Source organism: Phymastichus coffea, unplaced genomic scaffold, assembly GCF_024137745.1.
Source record: "Phymastichus coffea isolate CEN01 unplaced genomic scaffold, Cenicafe_Pcof_1.1 PCOF00037, whole genome shotgun sequence".
In the NCBI taxonomy this organism is placed as follows: Eukaryota; Metazoa; Arthropoda; class Insecta; order Hymenoptera; family Eulophidae; genus Phymastichus; species Phymastichus coffea.
Genome location: NW_026706848.1, coordinates 2,729,889 through 2,756,022, shown reverse-complemented (window position 1 = coordinate 2,756,022; position 26,134 = coordinate 2,729,889). Strand labels below are relative to the sequence as shown.

Below are 26,134 nucleotides of genomic sequence, written 5' to 3'. Positions count from 1 at the left end.
AAAATGGAGAGTGCTAAGAATAAGATAACAAATTCTTTGATCCATTTTTTTTCACAAACGAAAATCGCCGAGCTCGAAAAACACGTCTAACGTTAGCGGCTGCCATTTAAAAAGTAAGCAATGAATATTGCTGAAAATTTTATCGTACTTCAGGGGCATGTGTACCAATATAATAAAAAAAAATTTTATACAAGCGGACTCTCCAAACCCGCGAAATTAAAAAATTCTCGTTACTTTTTGAACACACCTCGTACAGCCACAAAAGTAGTACTATAGCAATATCTTTAGTTGTAATGAATATTTTTTTATGAAACAAAAAAATAGAAGATACTTATAAAAAAAGTACCAGACACACATCAATTTGTTCCCCGGGGGTTGCAACCCCTTCGTTGTATAGAGGAAAAACTGTATTTTTAAGTGTATTTTTACCTAACAAAATCAAAAAATTATGTTAAAAAAATTTTAAAAATGATATTCTAGTAGAAAATGATAAAACAAAATTGACGTGTTTCGGGGTTTTCCTATTATCTATTATTTCGAGGGTGAACTACCCCTTAATGTTATTAATACAATATAAACAATTGTTAATCGCAGATTATGCTGGTTATTTCATGTTCTATGACGCTCAAAAAATCCAAATACATGTATACTTTTGATCTGACGAATAAACTATTTAGAAAGTGAAAGCGAGGCCTGCAATGGCTCGGTCGGTAGGGCGACGAACTCGCACCCGGTAGGCCCGGGTTCGATTCCCAGTTCCTGCTGATTGATACAAGCACCACTGAAAAAAGTTTCATGTGCTTTGTTCTCAAACACATTGCAAGCCTCCGTCGCTGATTAGCACTGATGAAGCATAAATAGAGCGACGTTAAATAAAAAAAAAAAAAAAAAAAAAAAAAAACAGAAACTGAAAGCTACCCCCGAAAGTTACGCCTCAACACCATTTTATAGCAAAATTTTCGTAATTTATGCACAGTTTTCGACGAAACAAACACTAAAAAATTCTTTTAAAAAATTTCAGCTAAATATATAGATTTTGTCTACAGGGGTTGCAACCTCCTAAGTCGCCTGAAATTAAAGCTATGTTTTCAAATATTTTCTTGCAAAATTTTTTCAGAAGAAATGAAGATTATGAAATTCCGTTTAAAATCTAACACAAAAGTATACAGTATCCGTCACCAGGGGCTGCTACCCCGTCATTGGAGAGCGAACAGAGCATTCATTTGTTACCCTGATCCCCTACCACCCCGAACACAATTTCCTTAAACCTCGAGATAGTTACCCTGCCACGATATAACCCGTAACTGTTATATCCCAATTTCATCAACCCTCGAGCTGGTTACCCTGCCACGCTGTAACCCCAAACTCTTTACCCCAATTACCTTAACCCTCGAGCTGGTTACCCTGCCACGCTCTAACCCCGAACTCCTACACCCGAATTTCATCAATCCTCGAGCTCGTTATCCTGTCACGCTGTAACCCGTAACTCCTACATCCAAATCTCATCAACCCTCGAGCTGGTTACCCAACCCTTTCCAATTTTCTAGCCCGAAACCCGGTTCTCTGTTATTCATAATCCCAATTTCGACATATTTGTAATATCTCTGAAGAAAAGGACATAGGCGAAATGATTGAAGAAGATAACATTAAATTTATTTTATTTTTATGTTATATTTACGTTATATTAATTCGTTCATTACATCTAATATTGAGATTACATTTTTTAAATATAAAAATCAACCCTCGAGCTGGTTACCCTGCCACACTGTAACCCCGAAATCCTACATCCCAATTTCATCAACCCTCGAGCTGGTTATCCTGCCACGCTGTAACCCGTAACTCCTACATCCAAATCTCATCAACCCTCGAGCTGGTTATCCTGCCACGCTGTAACCCGTAACGTCTACATCCCAGTTTCATCAAGTCTCGAGCTGGTTACCCTGCCACGCTGTAACCCCGAACTCCTGCATTCCAATTTTCTGCAATCCGGAACCCAGCTTCCTGTCATTCATAATCCCGATTCCGAAATATTTATAGTATCTACAAATAAAAGTTAATATGCACATTTTTTTGTAGAAGATAATGTTTAATTAATTACGTATATTTATGTATAGGTAGGAAATAGCAAATGCAACTACGAAATCATGCAAATTTTTGAAGTTCGAAATAGCTACGGGGAATTTCATTTTTAAATTATTATGTTCAACAAATATTACTACTATCCCTGAGAAAATTCGATTATTATGTTATTACGAAAAAATTCATTAGACAAACTGATTTTACCATACAAATAGGTATATGTACGTATTTAGCGAGGCAGTTTTAGCCAATATAAAAATACTGGCATGAGATAATGTTACTCTTATTTTCCACCTTAAACACACTCGAGTATGTGCGTGGCAAAACAAAATCAATCTGTGGCATGACGTGAAAACCACAATCAACGAATGCGGTTCATGTGGTTCAAATATCAAGATTGGAACTACAACTGTTTTTTTCCTTCATAGAAACCACAATCAACGAATGCGGTTCATGTGGTTCAAATAGTAAAATTGGAACTGCAATGTTTTTTTCCTTGATAGAAATCGTAATCGTTGACGTATGTGATAAGCCAAGATCTAACAGTGGAGGAACCTTGGGTACCTTGATTTGATGTCGGTTTGTGTGGTGTCAACTTCAAAACATGTTTTGTTCACTTAGAGTATATATAAGCATATTCGATCAGCATACTTCAGTAAATTAGTAATAGAACTTTGCTTTACATCTACGTTTTTGAATGTCAAAATTGTGTTAGAATGGCAATTGAAATTCACAACGTCATTCAAAAATTACTGTAAACATTCCACATTAGTGCGGTTGTAGAAAGCATACCTATATTAAACGATGCAGGGAAGCAGCTACACGATTATGTTGAAGATATATTGAGAAAAAGCATTCAAACGAATTCAGGTATTGAATGTGAGACAAGTGAGAACTTATGTTTCCTGGATGATGATTTTGATATTAATCCAGAAGTAATTGACGATCAAATTGAAGAAATACATGGTGTAGACTATGCCGAGGTACCTACTTGTACGGTAACAAATACGGTACTCGACGATGGATATAAAAGAAAAGCTGTTGAATACTGGGAAAGTGGTAAGAAAAAGAAACTGTCTTTAAGTTTCGTTCAGAGTAAATATAAACAAGTTTCGTCAGAACGTCAGTTGAGAACATGGAAACAGCAAATTTTGATAGGCGGGACCAAATGAGAGAATCTGTTTAAAGTTTCAGAATATATTTTATAACAACTCAAAGATGTTTTAGATCGGAAGTTAACAGTGCATGATTTAGATCTTAAAAGATGGGCTTTACAAAAAAAGTATGAGTTAGATATGCCTTGGATTAAAGCTTCACCCAATTGGATATTACTATTCAAAAAAAAGCATAAAATTGTATCGCGCAAAATAACTAAATATGTGACTAAAGTATCTCTTGAAAATGAGGCTTGTGTAAAGTTAGATTGTCAAAATTTTATCAACCTCATAAAAACAGAATTATCAACCAAAAGTGCAAATAACATATATAATTCCGATCAAAGTGAATTCAATTTAGAAATGCATACTGACATAACATTGAGCGAAAACGGTAAGAAAACAGTCGAATCAGTTGTACGATCAATATCATCGACTACGCATAGTTATACGATTCAACCGACAATATCTGAAGAAGGTACGAGGTGTGTTCAAAAAGTAAGGTAACTTTGTATTTTTAAGAAAAAATATTTATTTATTTATCAATATTTATGTTGTCCCCTTCAAAGTAATCCCCCTCAGATAACGGTTTTTCCAATCCTCAAAGCACTTTTCATAAGCACTTTTCGGTATAGCCTTGAGCTCTTCCAGCAATGCAGTCTTTATCTCTTCAATCGTTGCAAATCTCCGTCCTTTCATAGGTCTCTTTAGTTTTGGGAACAAGAAAAAGTCACATGGGGCCAAATCCGATGAATATGGTGGCTGAGGCATGATTGTGGTGTTGTTTTTGGCCAAAAAATCTCTCACAAGCAAAGATGTATGAACAGAGGCGTTATCATAGTGCAAAAGCCAGTTTTTGTTCTTCCACAAATCCGGACGTTTTTGGTGGATTGCTTAGCGCAAATTGCACATAACTTGCAGGTAATATTCCTTATTGACCGTACGTCCATATGATAAGAACTCCTGATGCACTACGCCATGGTAATCGAAGAAAACTTGGCTCATCTGGGCTCTACCATTGGGACGATTGGACTTTGGTTTCGATATCATAACCATATACCCATGATTGGTCACCAGTTATGACCCTTTTGAGTAAATCTGGGTAGTCGTTGACGTCATTCAACAGTTCTTGAGCGATGCTCATGCGACGGTTCTTTTGGTCAAAATTTAGCAATTTCGGAACAAACTTCGCTGACACACGTCTAATGCCCAAAATGTTAGAAAAAATTTCATGGCACGAGCCAAGCGATATACCAACATCCTCAGCAACTTCTCTGATAGTGATTCGACGATTTTCCAGAACAATTTTCTTCACTGCTTGAACGTTTTCATCAGTTGTTGACGTGCTTGGGCGTCCAGAGCGAGGCTGGTCATTGGCATCTTCCCGGCCATCTTGGAAGAGTTTGTACCACTTGTAAACATTTTTTTTACTCAGAACAGTTTCACCGTATGCCACCGTCAACATTTCAAGTGTTTCGGAGCACTTTATTTTATTTTTTACACAAAATTTCATACAAATCATTTGATCCATATTTTTCGATAGCAAGAAATCGCCGAGCACGCAAAACACTTATAACCTTTACGCCTCTCACAACCAAAGAAAAAATGCTATACACTTGAAACTTGGTACAGATGTTCGGGAAGAGTGTACCAACATAACAAAACAAAAAAATCGATAATCGAAAGTACGTTGCCCGTGAAATTTGAAAAGTCACCTTACTTTTTGAACACAGCTCGTACATTGCTATCACCACTTTTTATGGTATTAAAAGAAAGAAACGATCCCATTGTTTCAAAAAAACTATTCAATGCACCTAATACAAAACAAAGTTTGGACCCATTGTTTCAAAAAAACTATTCAATGCACTGTGACCGTAAACGTCGTATTAGCGCTAACATCCCAACCATGCGGCTGCCGGCGAGGGCAGCACCTGCCGGTTGGGGCGAAATGTATAGAGGACTTCGGCATGAGACTAACGGAACGCGCGCGTACGAAAACGAACCAGTCGAGGATTAGAATCCGATCGCAGAGCCAGATAGTATAAGTACCTTTGACGTTTTCTGGAGTTTTCTGAAGGCAAAGACGAGAGAGAGAAGCTGTGAGATAGCCTTACGTCCAGCAGTGTACGTGCAAGTGTGAGTAGGTGGAGAGGTACCATCGCCCGCACATAAACATTTTGCCGGAAGAGTAGCGTGTGCTGTACGAGCCTCCTTCATCTCATTAGTTTTGTTACCCGTGCGAGAGTTAATAAGGTAAGCTGGCCAGCTTAATTTCGCGATAGCCATAGAATTGTCTATAACTAATCTCTCGTACTCGACAAAAAGCGTGCATGGAATAACTCTGCGAACTGTGAGCGGCGAGCGATCAGACACTGTATGTTGTTGTCATGCGCGCGACATGTAAACATAAACACATGGGCCGAATACAGTGTAACAGTTAGAGACAATAAAAGTTCTCGCTTATGATACTAACAATATTTCCGACGTATTTATTTCGCAATAGTAGATAGTTGGTTGACTGACACCCGCTCCCTCCTGCTCTCCGGTTTTCGTGTTTGAACGTATAGGTAATCACGCGCGCTCTTCGATACGATCACGCGCTTAAAATAAAAAGACGGTATTAACCCCGTTACAGCACCTAATATATTTTTTCGAGCAAGTGCAACAGGAAAGCTGTTGACAAAATTACTTCAAACATGGTTGCCACATGTATTTTTCCTAACTTTGGGAAAACAGCAGTTTTATTACTAGACTCATGGAGTGGATAGTGTGAACGAACTGTAAGAGAAGTGACACCAGCAGATACAAATTTTCGATTGATGACAATTCCTAAGGGTGCGACAGGCAAAATTCAACCACTGGATGTATTCGGTTTTTGATTTTGAAAAAATTTTGTAAGAAAAATATTTGGTGCCATTATTTTATTCGGATCAGACATCAGTTTACATGAGAGGAATAATATTATAAAATTACAGTCTATCACACATAATCAGTTATCTTCACCTAGATTTAAAAGCGTATCTAAATATGCTTGGTACAAAAGTGGGTACTTGGATAAAAAACCTGATTTGTTCGACAATCCTGTTGAATATTGCTTCGAAATTTCAGAACAACCTATCTGAGAGATTTGTGAACAAATAGCAATTATAAAATGTGCATCGTGCAAGAAACTAATATGTCTACAGCATTTATTTATAGAGTATCATTATTGTTCACAATATGTACAGTGATAATGAGATCGGATCGTCTTTTTATATTAAAAAAATGTAATCTCAATATCAGACGAAATGACGAATTAATATAACGTAAATATATCATAAAAATAAAATAAATTTAAGGTTATCTTCTACAGTTATTTCGCCTATGTATTTTTCTCCAGAGATATTACAGATATGTCGAAATTGGGTTTATGAATAACAGTGACCCGGGTTTCGGACTAGAAAATTGGAAAGGGCAAGGTAACCAGCTCGAAGGTTGATGAAATTCGGGTTTAGGAGTTCAGGGTTAGAGCGTGGCAGGTTAACAAGCTCAAGGGTTAAGGAAATTAGGGTTAAGGGTTTGGGGTTAGAGCGTGGCAGGGTAACCAGCTCGAGTGTTGATGAAATTGGGGTGTAGGAGTTCGGGGTTAGAACGTGGCAGGGTAACCAGCTCGAGGATTGATGATATTCGGGTGTAGGAGTTCGGGGTTAGCGCGTGGCAGGGTAACCAGCTCGAGGATTGATGAAATTCAGGTATAAGAGTTCGGGGTTAGAGCGTGGCAGGGTAACCAGCTCGAGGGTTAAGGAAATTGGGGTATAGGAGTTACGGGTTATAGCGTGGCAGGGTAACTAGCTCGAGGTTTAAGGAAATTGGGTTCGGGGTGGTAGGGTATCAGGGTAACAAATGAATACTCTGTTCACTCTCCAATGAAAAGGGCCTCTGGTGACGGATACTGTATACTTTTGTGTTAGATTTTAAACGGAATTTCATAAACTTCATTTTTTCTGAAAAAATTTTGACAATGCTCTAGCGCATGCATCAGAACTTATGCAAAAGTATTTATTGAAACACAGTATTGTGTAACTCCGTCTGCCTCCATACAATCCATATACGATAGCTATATAATAATACGATAGATGTATAATCCATATATCGTATACCTGCCTGCGACTTTTGGCTGTTTCCTCAATTTAAAATACCGCTTAACCCATTAGTGCCTGAACGGACATTTTTGGACACAAAAGTTCAGAGATGCACGGTGCAATGAATTTGATCGAAAAAAAATGTTCAACCACTTTACCCACTGTTTTGAAAGTCCCACTTTTGAATGGTGATGGTTAGAGATTCCTAAAATGAGTTTTATTATTTTTAAATTGCATTTAAAAAAAAAATGATTTCTTTTGGATATTTTTTTTTAAGAACTTTTTTCTTTGCTTATGCATTTTTCTACATACTTAATACCGATAAATATCGCGTCCATGGACCCTAAACTAAAAGTTAGGGACTTAAGATTGATGAAAAAAAATTTTTATCCATAAAAATGGCACCCAGAAAAAAAATTTTACTTTTAATGTTCAGCAATTTTTTCTCAATTTATCTGTATTTTAGAAAAAATTTCCTAAGAATAAAAACGCCTTAAAATTGATCAACAAACACTCTCAAATTTTTTCAGAACCGTAAAAGAAAATTTTTGATTTTCCGGAAAAAGTTCTTTACACCCAAACGAAAAATATTTTCATTTATTCAACTACGTACGTTGCTTAGCCCACAAGTGCTGTTCCCGTTGCCCCACTCTCACCACAAGGAGAGTTTTTTGTTTTTTATAATTTTTTTTATTTTATTTTTTTATTTTTTTTTAACTTTGACAAAATTTTTATTTAATTTTCTTTATGAATTGAGAAGCATGGCGAGCATACATAATAGTTGCAGGTTTTACACATTTTCTGTGTTCTTGACTGACATTTACTGGCGTATTCGCAGTATCTTTTCTGAACAACACTAATACTTTCATGTACTTTTTCATTTTTATGCTGTTTAAGGTAGTATTTTGCAATTTCCAAAAATGTATTTTTGGTTCCAAAATGGATTTTGTGAACCAAATTTCGAATAACAGTTGCATTGGTAATTGACGACCGGATCAATCTACAAAAAATTGACCAAGTCTATTTTTTTGCTCGGATTTGTGGAAGTAAATTGCTACAATGAGCATCATGTTGATGGACGCTCTCCATGAATATGTTATATAGTCCGAATGCCATAGGGAATGGTATTTCTTCTTTAGATTGGCTGTCTTTCGAGTATCTTTTAACGCTATTTATAGGGATAACTCCAACTGCTGTTGACAAAACTGAAACGGGTTTTGAATCCATAATAGTTATAAAATTTAGCCTACTGTTTTTTCCGTGTTTGACTACGTAAGTACCTCTCTTAACTTTTTTAGCCAGTAAATTTTTATCTCTTATTCTGTCGGATCGAACGATTCCTGTAGCAATAAGACCAACTTCTTTCAAGTCAACTAGTAAGTCTGGATTGCAAAAGTAATTATCAAAATACAAGTGATACGAGCATAGTTTTTTTGGAGATACCGTCAAAAGCAATTGTAGGCCCATTAGCATTACAACGCGACTACCCACAGAACATTTAACTAATTTCATTTTATCGTCTGATGAATAAATGTTAGATCCTTGACCGCAATATACATCTAAATCAAATAAATATCCTTCTGGACTGCATATTGCCCACATTTTTATGCCAAACCTTTCAGGTTTATTTGACATAAACTGTAAGACTGGAGCTCGTCCGTGAAATTTTACCACTATCTGATCAATGAATAAAGCCGTAGAGAAAAAACCGCATTGTAAAATATTTTTTCTAAATATGTTTAGTATATTTCATACTCTCCAAACTTTGTCATGTTCATTTTCATCTTGCGTCTCACTAAATTTTATATTTCGTTTCATTTTCAGAAACTTATCGGGGCTCATGGCAGATGTAATCGGATGGCAACGTAACAGCTCATTTAAGGACCAATAATCTTTTTGAGATTTACGATTATTAAATATTGTCGTAATGCTTATTCTCAAAAAAAATATCGAATTCGTCAGCAGTTAGCTGATACCCGTTAAAATTTCTACATTTTATGATATATTCTTTTAGATCGCTAGAAAAATATAACTCAAACAACTGAACTGAGGATAGTTTTCAAAAATTTCTTTGTTTCATCAGAAAGTAAAGTGTTATTTTTGGGTATTTCGTAATATTGCTGTTCTCCCATTATCCATTCGTATTCGTGATTTGGAGCTAATTTTGTCTAACTATTTAGTACCTGCTTATAGGACATTTTTAGAAGATTTGTTATGCCACTTGAGAAATCATCTGATTCCGTGTCAGATTCAGAAGAATAGCAAGATTCAGAATCATTCGAACAAGGAATAGAAATAGCATTCGCCGTGCCATTTTCATTTTCTTCCACTTCAATGAGTTTTACTTAAACGCGTATTTGTCTTATCGGTTGACGTGGATATGAAATTTCAAAGAGTAGATAAGGAATAACAGAAGCTCATTTACTTTAGATTACTTATAAGCGTAGAAGAGGAATAGCCACCCAAGAATGACTATAAATTTCTTAAAAAAATATATTTTGATATTTCTTGCATACTAATAATTACACAATCAAAATATTAAATTTGTGATTGGTAACTACAAAAACACTTCAGTAATTTTATTCTCAATAACTATGGATTTGGGAAAAAATTTTGTAAGAACGAAAGAGTCTTAAAATCAGTCAAAGAATACCCTCAAATTTTTTCAGAGTGTTTGAACAATTTTAAAAAAATTACACTTCCCATTTTCCGGAAAATCAAAAATTTTCTTTTACGGTTCTAAAAAAATTTTAGGAAATTCTCTGATCAATTTTAAGACGTTTTCATTTTCAGAAAATTTTTCCTAAAGTCCATATAAAATGAGAAAAAAATTACTGAACATTAAAAGTAAAATTTTTTTTCTGGACGCTAATTTGTATGGATAAAAATTTTTTTTTATCAATCTTAAGCCCCTAACTTTTAGTTTAGTGTCCATGGACACGATATTTATCGTTATTAAGTATGTAGAAAAAGGCATAAGCAACGAAAGAAGTTCTTAAAAGAAAAAAAAAACATGTTTTTATTTTTTTTAAATTTGCAATTTACACATAAAAAATTTATTTTAGGAATCTCTAACTATCACCATTCCAAAGAAGGATTTTCAAAACATGGGGTTGAACATTTTTTTTCGATCAAATTCATTGCACCGTGCATCTCTGAACTTTGGTGTCCAAAAATGTCCGTTCAAGCGCTAATAGGTTGGGTTAAGGGACATCAATTCGACGATAAAGAGACTGTTGACACCAATACGACAAATGCATTAAAGTCAATTCCGAAGTCTATTTTTCAAGAGTACTTAAATAAGTGGGAACATCGATTTAATTATCTCATTCAATTAAACCCCCCGAATAACGAAGATTAAATCAAGCGCCGAGAAATTAAGGTAGGTCGGATACTTTTGGTACAGATGGGACAGACCTCGTATCTTAATGACATATACATATGACAAACCCTAGAAATATCTCAACTCAAAGATAGATTCGGAGCACAACAAAAAGGATCAAAGAGACGAAGCATAGTTATTGTATCAGAAATCAATCAAGAGATTTTTCAAAATACCATAATCAGATATCAAGTAACAGATAAAACAGTTAAAAGTAAAGGGCGATAGCAGCAGCAAGATGTGTTGACTTGAGATGGTAGGGACGAGGATCCTGCACTGAAAAGGCCAAGACTCCAGTTAGAGCGGAGGGAATTGATGGCGGCAGCGGCGTTTCGAGACCTAGAAGTTGGATCAATGCTTGTAGTCCAAACAACAGAGAAATTTTCGTACAAAAATTAAAGGATGGATTCAACCAACGTAAATCGCTTTGGAGTAATGCAAATAGAAACTCTATATAAAATGTAACTCGAGATTTTAAGTCAGATTTTTTTTATAAGGGCTCAAAGTTGGCAAAAACAGATTTTTTCAATCTGCAAACCACAGTATGTATTTTACCTGAAAAAGTTTAAGATAAAAGTTGTAGACAATTCCAAAAGCTACAATTTGAGTCGTTGCGTGATTATTTTATTTTGATAGTTATTGTAAAAAGTTCGAAAAACCCCCGAGAACGGCCATTTCTACTATATTAAATATTTATCGTAAAAACGACTTCTTTTAATGTTTATCTCTGTTAAGGAAAAGCTCTTGTGATTCTAGAAAAAATGAGTCATCACAGGATTATATATTTTTATTAGTTACTGACTTATCCTTATTAGTTAACTAACAAGAAAGGTACCCCAAACCGAACTCCCCGATTTTGATAATTCTTGTATATGTTGTAGTACATTAAAAAAGCAAGAGATTGGTATTTTTTATTGGCGGGAAAACATATTTAAGGGGTGAAATCCACCCTCAAAGTTTACCCCAAAAATATTTTTTTCAAATAACTTTTCTTCTAGGCAATATTTTTTAGTAAAACAAAGTGGGTAATAATCGTTATAAAAAGTAAAACAAACTCTGGCGTGTTTGACTTTTGGGGGTTGCACCCCTAATTTTAATAGTGTAATTATAACCAAATTTTTATATTTTGTAACGGAGAATCTCGTCTAGGCCGATTTCGTCCGTTTGGCTCTTGCAAATGTCCGCGTGCCACGACAATCTGAGACTATGTGCGTGTGGCACGCACACTCATGCTTGGTTTTTGTTTTGAGGTGCTGTATACGGGGTGAGCTGACGGCTGGAGTGATCGAGATGGCGCGGAAGAAGAAGGAGAGAGAGAGAGCTCTAATTGCGAATCACCACGGAAAATTTAAGATAGTATCTGCTGGGCTTTAGCAGAGAAAGGTACGCGCACGGATTTAACCGAAGTCAACGGTTTTCCGGAGTTGGCTCCACGACCTCGTTAACGTTTTCGTTTTCGGAGACACGTCCGATGCGCGGACGAGAATTGGAGTGTTGTGGCTGGGTCGAGCCCAGCCGTGTCCCGAAGGATACCCGGCACCGGTGCGTGTGGGTAACCGGCAAGGTGCACGGGTGCGCGCGTGAACGGTCTTCATCGCTGCTGCAGTATCGAGCTACAGAAAGCAGCGGAACCAACAACAGCAACAATCATCAAGTGAACAACAGATTGAGGCAGCAATATTGAAAGAGCGAACGAGGACGAGTAAGAGAACAAACAACGACGACAGTAACACCAGCGAGACGGTCAGCGAGAAGGAGCACACCAGTGACGTCAGACTGCGAAGTTTTCTAGCCGATGAAGAGGCTGAAAGTCGAGGTCGATGCCGTGTTCTTTCTTGTCTCTCTCTTGCATGTTTGGATGCCAGCTGATGGGTGTGTAGTGCGGCAGATCTACCGACTACCTCGTTGATGGAGTAACGTCGGAAAGTGTTTGTCGGGCAATTATTGTAATAATTAGATTTAAAAAGGGAATAGGCAGGCTGACCAGCCACCGATTCACCTTCGCGTTCGGGTTTGTTATTGTGCCGCTCGTAGTATATAGGCGTGAGATCGCCGTCTTGTAATCGATTGTTGATAAGTAAAGGATTAGTGCGTTAATGCGGTGTTGTGTTTATTCGCCGCTGTATCACTCCTCATCCCGACTTCAAATCGGTGCGTTTAACGTGGTTTTGCTCGACGCGTTCTTCAGTCGTGGGAACGTCTTTTGCTTCCCGAATCCCCAAATAAATAATATTGCGGACGGCGGTGAGCTACCCAAATGGGAACGGTCGCATTTCTCCGTTACAATTTATAAAGAAAATAGAAAAAATAAGTTTATGTTTTCCAGCATTTTTAATAAAAAATAATTTTAGAGGGTAAAGCCACCCTTATAAATGAAAATTAAAACTTTCGATATTAAAAATATTTGATAGCAAATTTTTTAATTTTTACTGCTTTAGAGATATGAGTATAATAAAAATATTCTAAAAACACATTGAAAGGGTGAAATCTACCCTCAAAGTTTACCCTCAAAAATAGGTTTTTTGAAATAACTTTTTTCCTAATCAATATTTGTAGTAAAACCAAGTGGGTAATATTACTTATCGATAGTATAACAAATTCTGGTGACATTGATTTTTGGGGGTTACAACCCCTATTTTTGATAGGTGAAAAATAGAAAAATTGAGATGAATTTTCGCAGTGGAAAAATAGCTTAGTTTTAAGCAGATGTTTATGTTTTGAAAGAAAACAGAAAAATAGAATTCTTCAATTTTTGAATTATCAATAACAAATAATTAGAGAGGGTAAAACTACTCTTATTAATAACAATTAGTACTAATGAGTAGATAATGCATAAGTTTTAAATAAATTTTCTAATTATCAGTACTCGACGGCCGTTGCCATACTAAAAATGTTAGAAAGAAGTGAATAATTTAATTATTATTATAACATTATTTTAACTTTTTCAAATGCGAGTGGTCAAATATTAAATTTTGAATAATTATAATAATAATGGAATAATAATGAAGGAAATAACATTCGTTTATTTATTAGTAATGTAGAATATTATAGTGATAAAACGTTTATGTACAAAAGAGTATGGTCTTTCAATTATCAAATTTAATTTAGTACGAGGTGTGATCAAAAAGTAAGGTGAATTTTTATTTTTCTCAAAAAATATTTATTTATTCATCAATTTTTATTTTATCTCCTTCAAAGTTATCCCCCTCGGATATAATGCACTTGTGCCAACGCTTTTTCCAATCCTCAAAGCATTTCAAAAAATCATTTTTTGTGATCTTGTTTAGTTCATCCTTCGATGCCGTCTTTATCTCCTCAATCGTGGCAAAACGCCGTCCTTTCATGGGCCTCTTCAGTTTTGGGAACAAGAAGAAGTCACAGGGGGCCAGATCTGGGGAATACGGTGCCTGTGGCATCGTTACTGTGTTGGTTTTAGCCAAAAATTCGCGCACAAGCAACGATGTGTGAGCAGGGGCGTTATCATGGTGCAAAAGCCAATTTTTATTTTTCCACAAATTCGGACGTTTCTGGCGGATTGCTTCGCGCAAATTGCGCATAACTTGCAGGTAATATTCCTTATTTACTGTTCTACCCTGTGGTAAGAACTCATGATGCACCACGCCCCTGCAGTCAAAGAAAACTGTAAGCAAAACCTTTACATTTGATCGAACTTGGCGTGCTTTTTTTGGTCATGGTGATCCAGAATGCCTCCACTGGGACGATTGAGTCTTAGTCTCGACGTCATAACCGTATACCCATGTTTCGTCACCTGTTATAACCCTGTTGAGTAAATCTGGATCATCGTTGACGTCATTCAGTAGCTCTTGGGCGATGCTCATGCGACGTTTCTTTTGGTCGAAATTGAGCAATTTCGGAACAAACTTCGCTTACAGACGTCTCATGTCTAAAACACTCGTCAAAATTGATTGGCACGAACCAAATGAGATGCCAATATCATCAGCAATTTCTCTAATGGTAATTCGACGATTTCCCAACACTATTTTCTTCACTTCTTCAACATTTTCATCTGTTGTTGATGTGCTGGGGCGTCCAGAACGAGGTTCTTCGTCGGTGTCTTCTCGGCCTTCTTGGAAGAGTTTATATCACTTGTAAACATTTTTTTGGCTTAAAGTAGACTCACCGTATGCCACTTTCAGCATTTCAAGTGTTTTGGAACATTTGATTCCATTTTTCACACAAAATTTAATGCAAACTCTTTGATCCATGTTTTTAGACAGCAGCAAATCGTGGAGCACGCAAAACACTTCTAACCTTGATGTCTCTCACAAACAAACCAAACATACTACAAAGCTGAAATTTGGAACGTATGTTCTAGGCGAGTGTACCGACATAACCAAATAAAAAAGTCGAAGATCGAACGGACGTAGACCGCTAAATTTCAAAATTCACCTTACTTTTTGATCACACCTCGTATATGGTAAATAAATATCAAAACTGAACCAAATGAAATGATGTTATTAAATTCTTTAATTTCATTTATATGTTGAAAGTGAAAGTTGAGAATGCTTATAATTAAGAAAACGAGATAAAAATACTATCAAATAAAATGTGTTATTTGTCAAGTTGTCTATTTACATCGTACAAGTTTTTGTAAACATACGATATCAGTTTGAATTCCATGTCTTTACTGGACGGACGTGATTCGGGGAGTTAAATAATTTCTTCAATATTTTCAAATTTAAATTTATAAAATAATTTATTCTTAATTTCTGTTTTATCGAAAAGGTAAGAAATTTCGAATGTTTAATTTTCATTCCGTTAACACAGTCTATTCATAAAAGTAATCAATGTAATTGCAGTATTCACGATGAGAGTCAATCCTTAAAACGTAATCAATTTATTGTTCCAAAGTAGAGCAGAACTAGAGAAATAAGCTCTTACATTTGTTACCAATATGAAGAAAGCTATTCAAGAAATTGAAATTCATAATACATATAATACAGATCAAAGTGGATTCCAATTGAAAATCAACTCGGGAAGAACACTTACGGTGGAAGGCGAAAGTTAGATTCAATGTTTAGTACAATCGGTATCATCAACGACACACAGCTATACTATACAACCCCTAATATCAGCTGAAGGAAAACTTTTGTCACCTCTCTTTTTAGTTTTAAAGGAACAATCTGGCCAGTTTGGATCAATTGTAGAATCCAAATTGTTCAAACCTCAAAATGTATACGTAGAAGCATCTAAATCTGGAAAATTAACTTTAGGTAAGTAATAATTAAATATAATTTAAAAATAACAGAATGCTGGTAGAAAAATTATGAACAAATTCTTTTATTGCAGATCTTTTCACAATTTGGTTGAAGAACATTTTTCATTCAAATGTTGATCCTACCAGTATATTGCTGCTAGATTCTTGGAGTGGTCAGTGCGAAAAAGTAATTGAAGAAACTAGACCAAAAAATAAGATCGTTAATGTTATGAAAATTCTAACTGAAATTATGGGAAAAATCCAACCATTAGATGTGTACGGATTTCGAGTGTGGAAAAACTTTGTTCGACGTTTTCCAGATAACGTTATTTTAATGTATTACGAGATGAATTTACATTCGAGAAATAATATTATTAGGCTTCAGTCATTGGTTCATAACCAATTTTCGTCACGAAAATATGTAAATGTTTTGAAATATTTTTGGTTTAAAAGTGGATATCTCGAAGAACCCGAAAAAATTTGATAATCCGGTTGATTTCAGTTTCGGGGATTCATGTAGTTCAAAATGAAAAATCGAAGGCTACCAACATGCTGCAATTATACGTTGTGACTAGTGTAAAAAGTCCCTATGTTTCAAACATTTTTTTGATGATTATCATTACCGTTCAGACTTTAGCACTAAAAAATGTTAAAAAACCGTTCCTTTTAAATTGTATTAAATTTCATAAAAATTTATATTAGAAAGTGTGCAGCACTCTATCAAAAAATTGGTACAAAGACAAATGAGTTAAAAGTAGATTCATGTAAGATAATATAGAATAAATATAATTTTCTCTTTATATCGATTCTGTATTAAAATAAGATTTTTCACCATAAAGGGTTTGTAACGGGATGTGAATTCCGTTTTAATTTCTTTGTTTCGCCCGATGCGCAGTCGTACCGGAATGTGCGCGGCGAGATTGAAATAATCAAGTTTCGCTAGCTAATCGAGGAGCAGGAGAGGACGGGTGTCAGTCAACCAACTTTCTAATAGCAAACACAACAATAGATTAACGTTTTTATCATATACAAACTAGTTTATTCACCACGTAATCTACAACGCACTTGGCCGGCGCATTCACACATATACGGTGTGCGCGACAATCTAACGTATCGTCAATTCATTAACAATCGATCGATCGAGTTATTTGCTTGCATGCTCGCTCGCTACCGATTTCCTCGTATTCGTAGGTGAGAGGGGAGAGCTAAGATGTTACGCGCGGTCGCTTATCGAAAACAATAACGCGAAGCTGGCCAGCTTACCTTATGCGATTAGCCGCGCTGTCAGCGGGAACAGTTCAACGTCGTAATTCTGCGTGTAGCTCAGGTTGCCACTTTTCCGAATTAAAGACGAGGCTCTCTCTGTCGTCGGATGGATTCAGCAACCTCGTGGCTGGCCTCCGATGGCGTCTCGGCTAGCCACTCGAATTCGCAGCAACAAAGAACTATCGGCCGGTTAACGTTCACGCTCCTTGTGGCGTTCACACATACGCAAGTCGTTGCCGGTGATAGAGGCACTTCTAGGTTCGGACACGCTATTCGCGACTTTCGGGTAGCCGCACAACTCCAGCGTTAGTACTCCTGGACTCTTGCACGCTGTTGCCGGTGTCAAAGGCGCTGTCCCACTGGTCCTTTTCTCTTCGCGGGCGTTCCTTCCCATTTGGGACCGAGTTCCTGTTTTCGACTTACCCGGGCCGATAGGTGCTGCCCTCGCAGGTAGCCACGCGATCGAGACGGTGGCGCAAACCGGACGTTTACCGTCACAGGTTATAATAGCAATTCATATAAACTTTTCCAGTTTATTTTCATTAGAAACGGGAGTTGCAATGCCTATAATTCAATTAAAAACAAACAAACTGTTTACATCTATTTTCTTTCAAAACATAAACATCTGCTTAAAACTAAACTATTTTTCCACTGCGAAAATTCATGTGAATTTTTCAATTTTTCATCTATCAAAAATAGGGGTTGCAACCCCCAAAAGTCAATGTCACCAGAATTTGTTATACTTTCAATAAGGAATATGACCCACTTGGTTTTACTAAAAAATATTGACTAGGAAAAAAGCTATTTAAAAAAACCTATTTTTGGGGGTGAACTTTGAAGGTAGATTTTACCTTTTAAATATTTTTTTAGAAAATTTTATTATAATAATATTTATAAAGCAGTAAAAATTAAAAAATTCGCTTTTAAATAATTTTAATATCGAAAGTTCTAATTTTCATTAATAGGGGTGGCTTTGCCCTCTAAAAATATTTTTTATTAATAATGTTGGAAAACATAAACTTATTTTTTCTATTTTCCTTATAAATATAAAAATTTGGTTATATTTACACTATTAAAAGTAGGGGTTGCAACCGCCAAAAATCAAACACATCAGAGTTTGTTTTACCTTTTATAAGGATTATTACCCACTTTGTTTTACTAAAAAATATTGCCTAGAAGAAAAGTTATTTGAAAAAAATGTTTTTGGGGTGAACTTTGAGGGTGGATTTCACCCCTTAAATATATTTTCCCGCCGATAAAAAAAACACCCTCTTGCTTTTTTAATATACTACAACATATACAAGAATTATCAAAATTGGTGAGTTCGGGTTGAGGTACCTTCCTTGTAAGAGACATCTAAAGCACGGGGCTGTAACTTTTTTGGCCAAAGATACCGAGTTGCAAAAGGGCTCAAGCTCTTTGTCAAAACGTCAATTTTAATGAATGATCAGGGAGGAATGAAAAAATTAATTTGCAACACCTTATTTTTGACGTAAAAAAAATGCACTTTCTTTTCTGCATAAACAATTAGATTTGCGGCTTTCCTATGCATTATAGAAAATTCTTTCTTAGAAATATATGTAGCTGAGTTGAAAACGAATATTTTGAAAAAAAGAATTTTTATTTTTGATCAATAGTAGCCGAGTTAAGGTTTTTTTTTTAATCGCTATTGTTCTACTAATGAAAATGAACAAATCGGACTAACGGCGTTCGATTGTTAATACATTACATTTTCTTATTACAATATGAAAATTTATATAGTTTAGCTCTTTAACAATAATAATTAGGTTTTAATTCAACCATGAAAAAAGCTAGCGGCCGGGGACCATGGTGGGGGGCCTCTCTCGTGCGCTTGAAAAAACTGAAAGTCTGTATTCAAATAGCGCACTCCGTAAAAATCAAGCTTATCTCGTGAACTAGTGCATCAATTTTGATCATTTTTTTTATTTTGGGGTAGCTTTAAAATTTATTACGAATGGTCCATTCGTAATTACTGTATTTATTTACCATAATTTATTATTAACTATACTCATCTGGCGAGTTTGAATTAGCATTACAGTGAAATTCTAATGGCTCGATAATGGTTTAATAAAAAGCTTAATTGTTAATTGTCTGACCATGAAACCCAGATATACAAGATTACTCACTACGAATCCCGGGTATACGAAATAATGGTTGGCGTTGAAAAAGATCAGGGTTACAACTACAAATATTTTCCACTTATAGCAGTTTATGTATCAACTGTAATTAATTATTATTACTATACGTAAATATGAATAAGTATAAATAGCATAAACAATGTATTTTCAATTACTGATAATGATATTTTTATTTATATTCATATAATTTCTTATTTTCTAATTTTTCCTAGTTCTTTTTGGCGTGAGCTCGTTTAGTTCCATTTGATCGAATTCTTCTTCATTAAACAGAACTTCTACGAGACTACTTAAATCATACTCTTCGTTATCATTGTTATCGTATTCGTGTATTTCTTGTATGATCGTACAATTATCCCCATAGCAAAACGCACACAAGTGAGAACATTTGAGGCCACGTTTGCGGCAGCTGTACGAAGCTTTACAGCCTCTTCGACATCTACAAGATATTTTTCTGATACCTCAGGAGGTATCATTAGTTCTAAAGAATGAGTGGGTTCGAAAGTATTTTCAACTTTATGCCACCCATAATTCAAAGGATTCAAATCATTACCAAGCCATGATTGTATTTGCAAATAAGTCCGATTGCAATGTTCGGCAGCTGCTGCTTGAGTCGGCGGCAAACTTTATGATGATTTTATAGGGTTTAAAAAAAAATTGTAGCACATATTTGGAACTGAAACTTATAAGTATGTAGGTAATACAATATTTTTTTAAGGGAACCTTCCCATGTTAAATTAAAAATTACTCATTTAAAATTTTGTTTTTATGAGAAAACTATTTTATCTAGATGCATAATTCCTTTCGTATACTGTAGGGAATAGTTTTAAATACATAAAAAAATTTTATTAGCCATTTTATTTCACCACCACCACTAAAGAGGGCATCTTGCAAAAGAGTCATTTTAACTTGGGCGACACTTTCTGGGCTTCTGTAACAGATAGATTAAAAATTCAAGCAAAGTTCTAATCCTGAGACTCAAAACGAGACAATAAGCCTTTAAAATATTTTATTTTTTATATTTTCCTCATTTTATAAACGTTTTTTCATTATTATGATAACAAATGTGCTACCAAGTATAAAATGTGTTCAGATATTTATATAATTTATTACACTTAATAATATAAATAAATGAGGTAATGATTTACGAAAGAAAAGTTAAGAGCTTGTTTTATAAAAATGTTTATAAAAAAATACGTAGTATTGAAGTTGGTGAGCAAGTTTACATAGCACAAGTAGAGCAATCCAATTCATCTGAGCCTCTGCTTACGCCTCTGCAAACATTAGTTTATCAAACTTTCATTTAAGTATAGTAATTATTCAAAATAAATACGTATATAAATTTATAATTCATCATTCGCAAAATATTAAGCAGCTGGCTAATAATATATGATTCATTAAGCTTTTAATATTTATTCTGAAGTACTAATATTTTTTTTATTCTAATAAAAAAAAGTAACTAATTATTGCTTTTCAAGTTTTTTGATAATACAAATAAATAAAGCTGTTAACAAGTTTACATGGCCTATGCATTTTCAATATCACTGAATAAACTATTACAATTTATTTGAACCTCTCCGTACGTATTGCAAAACATTAGTTGTTCAAATTTTCAGACTGATTTTATATATTGACACATGCCAGGTATATAATTGTGGACGAAGAATAATAGAAGTACGCGCCAAAACCCAAATTTATAATAGAAGCTCATCCTGGCTTACACGCGGAAGTGTAAACCGAAACAGAGCATCTGAGAAATATGTCTCGTGCCTCAAACATCCTGAAAATAACGCGTGTGGATGTAACATTATAGGATTTGATCAATATAAACGTAGTATCTTTAGAGCCAAATGATATATTTAACGATTATTGCACATCAGTATACAAACATTCTATAAAATATTAACTTTGGCAACTAACAAAGACGTTCTAATAATGCCAACTAATCTATTTCACGAAATAGGTACCGAAACTTTTAAAATAAATAATTCTAGTTTACAAGACGTATGCATAGTTACAGTTAAAACAATCTATATAAAACCAATAGTGTAATTGTTCATTTGGGACAATCAAACGACAGTGGACATTACATTACCTTCATCAGACAGGGTGACAGTTGGTGGATAATTAACGATAGTAACGTAACTGAAATATTTCCCCAATTATTATAGAAGATTCTTACGTTATTTTCTTGCAAAAAATAGGGCAATCCGAGTTAGGTTTAAAGAATATAGCATCTGTAGCAGACTGTGCAGATAAATATAGTCACTTTAGGAAAAGGATAATAGGGTATTCATCAAATTTCATGCTTTCTGCGGTAAAGCATAGACGATTAGATATTAATGAAAAACCTAAATTTAACTAAAAGGTAGTGATGTCGGATGTGATAGGGGTTTGAACTGAATCGATGTTGGTAATTATTACAATAATGTATCTGACAAATTGTCGATTAATAAAAGTGCTTCATTTTGTATTTCCAAATATGTTACAGCAAGTTCTATTCAATTAAGAAGAAAACTATCCAATCCTGACGATTTTTATGATACTAATAATACTAAAAAACGAAATTTAGTAAAGTATTTATTATTGAATAATACAGTTATTAATAACAATCAATATACTGCAATAAATCGATATTACCTATTACTATCAACGATAAAAATGCCATCAATAAAAAATCACTGAAAATACATTGAAAAGTATATTACCAAGAGTACTATCAAAAAAATCAATACATATTTCACGAAAAACCTCGATTGAGATATAATATTAATAGCAAAAATTCTTAGAAAAAGATAACATTGCCGTTCCGGTGTTATGTCGCGACTACATAGCCGTGACGTGTATTTTTAAAATATGTATGATCATTCATTTATTAGTAAATATTATAGTGACAGGAACTTACCTGGGTTATTATTTCGAGTTAAGTTGGCTGTTTAGCTTTATCTTGATAAAGTATATATGAGGTCGGTCGGTAATGATGCACGAACACTCGATTCAAGTAATTATTTATTTATTCAGTGACAGAAATGGTTTCTCAAAAATAACAGTAGGTGAATTATACGTTGTTCGGCTGTCGCGCGTCGCGAATCAGCCCGTAAGAACTTTAACAAATTTTAATGTTATTGAGTAGTCGCGCGTCGCGAATCAACTGCCGAATAGTCGAGTCTTCTGTTTTAATATTGACTCTTCGGCCCATATTAATGTGTTGAGTAATCAAAAGATCAAAATGTCGGGCGCCCCAGATTTTCTGACTACTCATCTTTTAATTTCGCTGAGTTTGTATTTTGTAAAAATGCCGTTCGTTGTTTATACATTATTTCGTTTTTCAATTGATTGCTGATGAAATCAAAATGAAGAAATAGTTACGTCTCGGGACGTAACACCTCCGTGGCTAGATCGTTGTATATCGGTGTGATATCAACGCAAAATAAACAGAGAGAAATGAGAGAGAGAACAAAATAAATAAATAAATAAATAAGTAAATAAATGTGCGTTACTCTTAGTTATTCGGCAATCGATTGAATACGCTTTAATTTTACCTTAATAGTACTTTTAATGTTACGCGGACAATAATACTCCGTATCACGGTATAGTAGAGCTTCATTTCAGGGTTCGATATGTATATATATAACAGATTTGTGTTTTTAACTAATGTGATTCTAATGTGAAAATTGGGATATGTTGCTTCTTTCTGGTGGAAATTTCTTTAGGAGTAGGGACGGGGGATGTGGTGTTTAAGGTCTGATTCGTGAATGGGGATATTGCTTGTGGGTTCTCATTTTTTTGTTTGTCTATTACTATTTCATCCAATGCATATTCTTCCTCTTTTGACGGAGTTTGGTTTCTCTGTTTGAGCAGCGGTTTGTTCAGTGCCACCAGTAATTGTGTTATTGAACTAAATATGGCTCCTAGCAAGTATGCAGAAATTCCATATATAGAGTGTAGAGTATAGCCTCTGATTATTACATTGATTAGACTTTTACCGCATTGAAATATAATGGCGGTCATTATGATGGCAGAACTTATAGAACCAAATTTAGTTAGTTTGGTGATGAACTTATTCCATGTGCTTCCAGCGATGTTGGTTAATGTTTGTTCTGTCAGTATTAGGTTTGATACTAATCCTCCCTCTACACTTTCGTCGCCTCGCATACTTCTCGCGATTACGTTGAGGAGTGATGCTTTCTCCATGGGAAAGAGGATGTGATTTTGTAGTTTTTGTAGGTCTTCTTGGGAGTAGATCCCACTGGTTGCCAATGATTCTAGTTCCATCGGTTTCCATGTTATTTTGGTGGTCGGTTTCAAGGTTAGAACTGCGTTGATTGTTCTTCTCGGAGTTGGTGTCAAATTTATCCATTCGTTTCCTATTTTGTAGTATTGGGGAATGATTGTGTTGCAGTTTATTTCTGTTCCTGTTTTCATTAAGATGTGTGTTTTTGGTGTGAGGTAAAATGTTTCGTTTCTTGAAATGACTGGAAGTTGCGAGAAACATTTGTCTGTATGAAGTAGTTGAACTTCTGTAGGCGTACATTGTATAATATGTACGGCTTCCCCTGCCAGGCGAGCTATGTACCCGGACTTCTCCATGATGTTGTACGCAAATTCATCTGGTGAGAGGGATGCCAGGGATAAGGAGTTATATAGGACTTTCCTTTCCAATTCACATTTTTGTTGCAATATATCTATATAGAGGCTTTTTATTTCGACCCTGAAATGCTTTTCTACATACACAAATTTGCTATTGAAATACGTGAATAGATCATAGCTAAGTATCCCTTGCTTCGTTTGAATATCATTGTCGTACAAAATATTGAATTGGGTTCGTTCATATATAAAAAGTTTTGGATGTTCAGTTGTTATTAAGATTCTGTTGCAAAAACTCATGTTCCCTCTAGTTGACAATGCAAAGGATACTTCGTTCGTACTTATGCTAAAAATGGTTTCATGATCGGGTGAGCTTATTTTAGTGACCGTTTCCCTATACAGTATATCGTATTGATTTTTGAAACAGTCTTCGTGCGGTAGTAATGACCAAAAGGTGTAACCTCCTTCCATATCGATACAATGTTGGTCCGAAAACTTACATACTGTACCCGAATTTAATCTTAATCTATCATTATTTAATTCGACTGCTGCATAGCTTTCTAACAAGGTTATTTTTATAAGTCCTTGTACGAGAACATCGCTCCACGTACCAAATCGGTCGGCGTAGGCTGCCCCTGAACAAGTTTTACCCTTAACGTTTCCTGCTAGATCTAAACCTACACTTTTTGTCGAGTTAATCCTTAGGTCGGCTATTGTGTGTGCGTTATCATATTTAAAAATACCCGTATCATGTATAGCTTTACAGTTGTCGTGTGATATTTCGTAAATGTATTCTTGGATTGCATTTTCGGTTGGGCCTAAATGACTAAACATACCGCAATGAAAAATTGTTCACCTTATTTCTATTTTACATTGTATAATTTTCATTGATTTGAATTCCGTTTTTTGTAATAGTTCGATAGTGGCTTGTGTGTTATTTACTTGAATTTCTTGAAAATTGCATTCCCCTGCATCCAAGAGTGAGTATGTTGTAATGGTAGGGTTCGTTGAGCCGCAATTGAAACCAATAAGTCCTTTGCTTGTTGACAAGAAGGTGATTATGATTAAGATAGTCATTGATTGTTGCGCCATTGTGTTTCCTGGAAATAGAATAAGATTACTATGCTTGTTTTGCTACGCTTAATTTATTGGCATGAATTGTTTTTGGTTTTCCATTGTAATCGATTACAACACTGCCTTTTTCAGTTATTTTTAATACTTCAAAAGGTCCTAAATATTTATTTTTCTCTAATTTCCCCGGTTTTGGTTTTTTCATGAACCATACTTTATCTCCAATTTTAAAATTTACTGGATTTGTAAATCGGTCATAATAATTTTTTGATTTTTGTTTTGAGATTATTAGATTTTCTCTAGCCATGTGTGATATTATATTCATGTTTTTTATTAAATTCTCTAGGTATCCATTGAAAGTTCGTAATTGTTCGGATTTTTTTAATGGTACGCTAGATGGTAATTTAGCTGGAAAAGTAAAAACTAATTCATGTGGTGTGAAATTGTGACTAGTGTGTATGCTGGTGTTGTAATTGAATTGGGCCAACTCTAGGAGTTCGTCTCAATCACATTTTTTTGATGTAAATTGTTTGATGTATTCGTAAAGCGGATGGTTAGCCCTTTCGACAGATCCATTAGATTGAGGTGAAAATGACGTTGTTTCAATTTTTTCGAAATGAAATCTTTTGGCAATTTGCTTTAACATTTTGCTTCTGAAGTTTTGTGCTCTGTCCGTTAGTACTATTTTTGGAGTTCCGAAAGTACAAATAAACCTTTTTATAAAAGCTTCGCTTACAACTTCCGCTGTTTGGTCTTTTAATGCTACTAATGTGATAAATTTTGAAAGTTGGTCTTGAATTGAAAGTATGTACCGATTATTACTTTTTGTAATATCGAATGGCCCCATTATATCCATGGCAATTTTATCAAAAGTTTTGAAAGGTGTATCTGTTATAATCATTGGTTGTCGTGTAGGTTTACGTTTTAATTTGTTTTTTTGACATTCTATACACATGGAAATTCTTTTTTGTATGTCGTTCTTTAGGTTTTCCCAACAGTATTTATCTTTAATTCTATTATAAGTTCGATTCACTCCCGAATGACCTCCTAATCTCGAAGAATGATATATTTCAAAAATTTTATTTCTCTGGTCTAACTCA

At 35.0% G+C, this 26,134-nt stretch overlaps 1 protein-coding gene across 1 annotated transcript in view; it reads right to left on the bottom strand.

The window, feature by feature from the left end:
• LOC131663665 (moesin/ezrin/radixin homolog 1) overlaps nucleotides 1-26,134 on the bottom strand; it is a 458,293-nt gene that overhangs the window by 177,388 nt on the left and 254,771 nt on the right. The gene's annotated exons all lie outside the window — the stretch shown is intronic.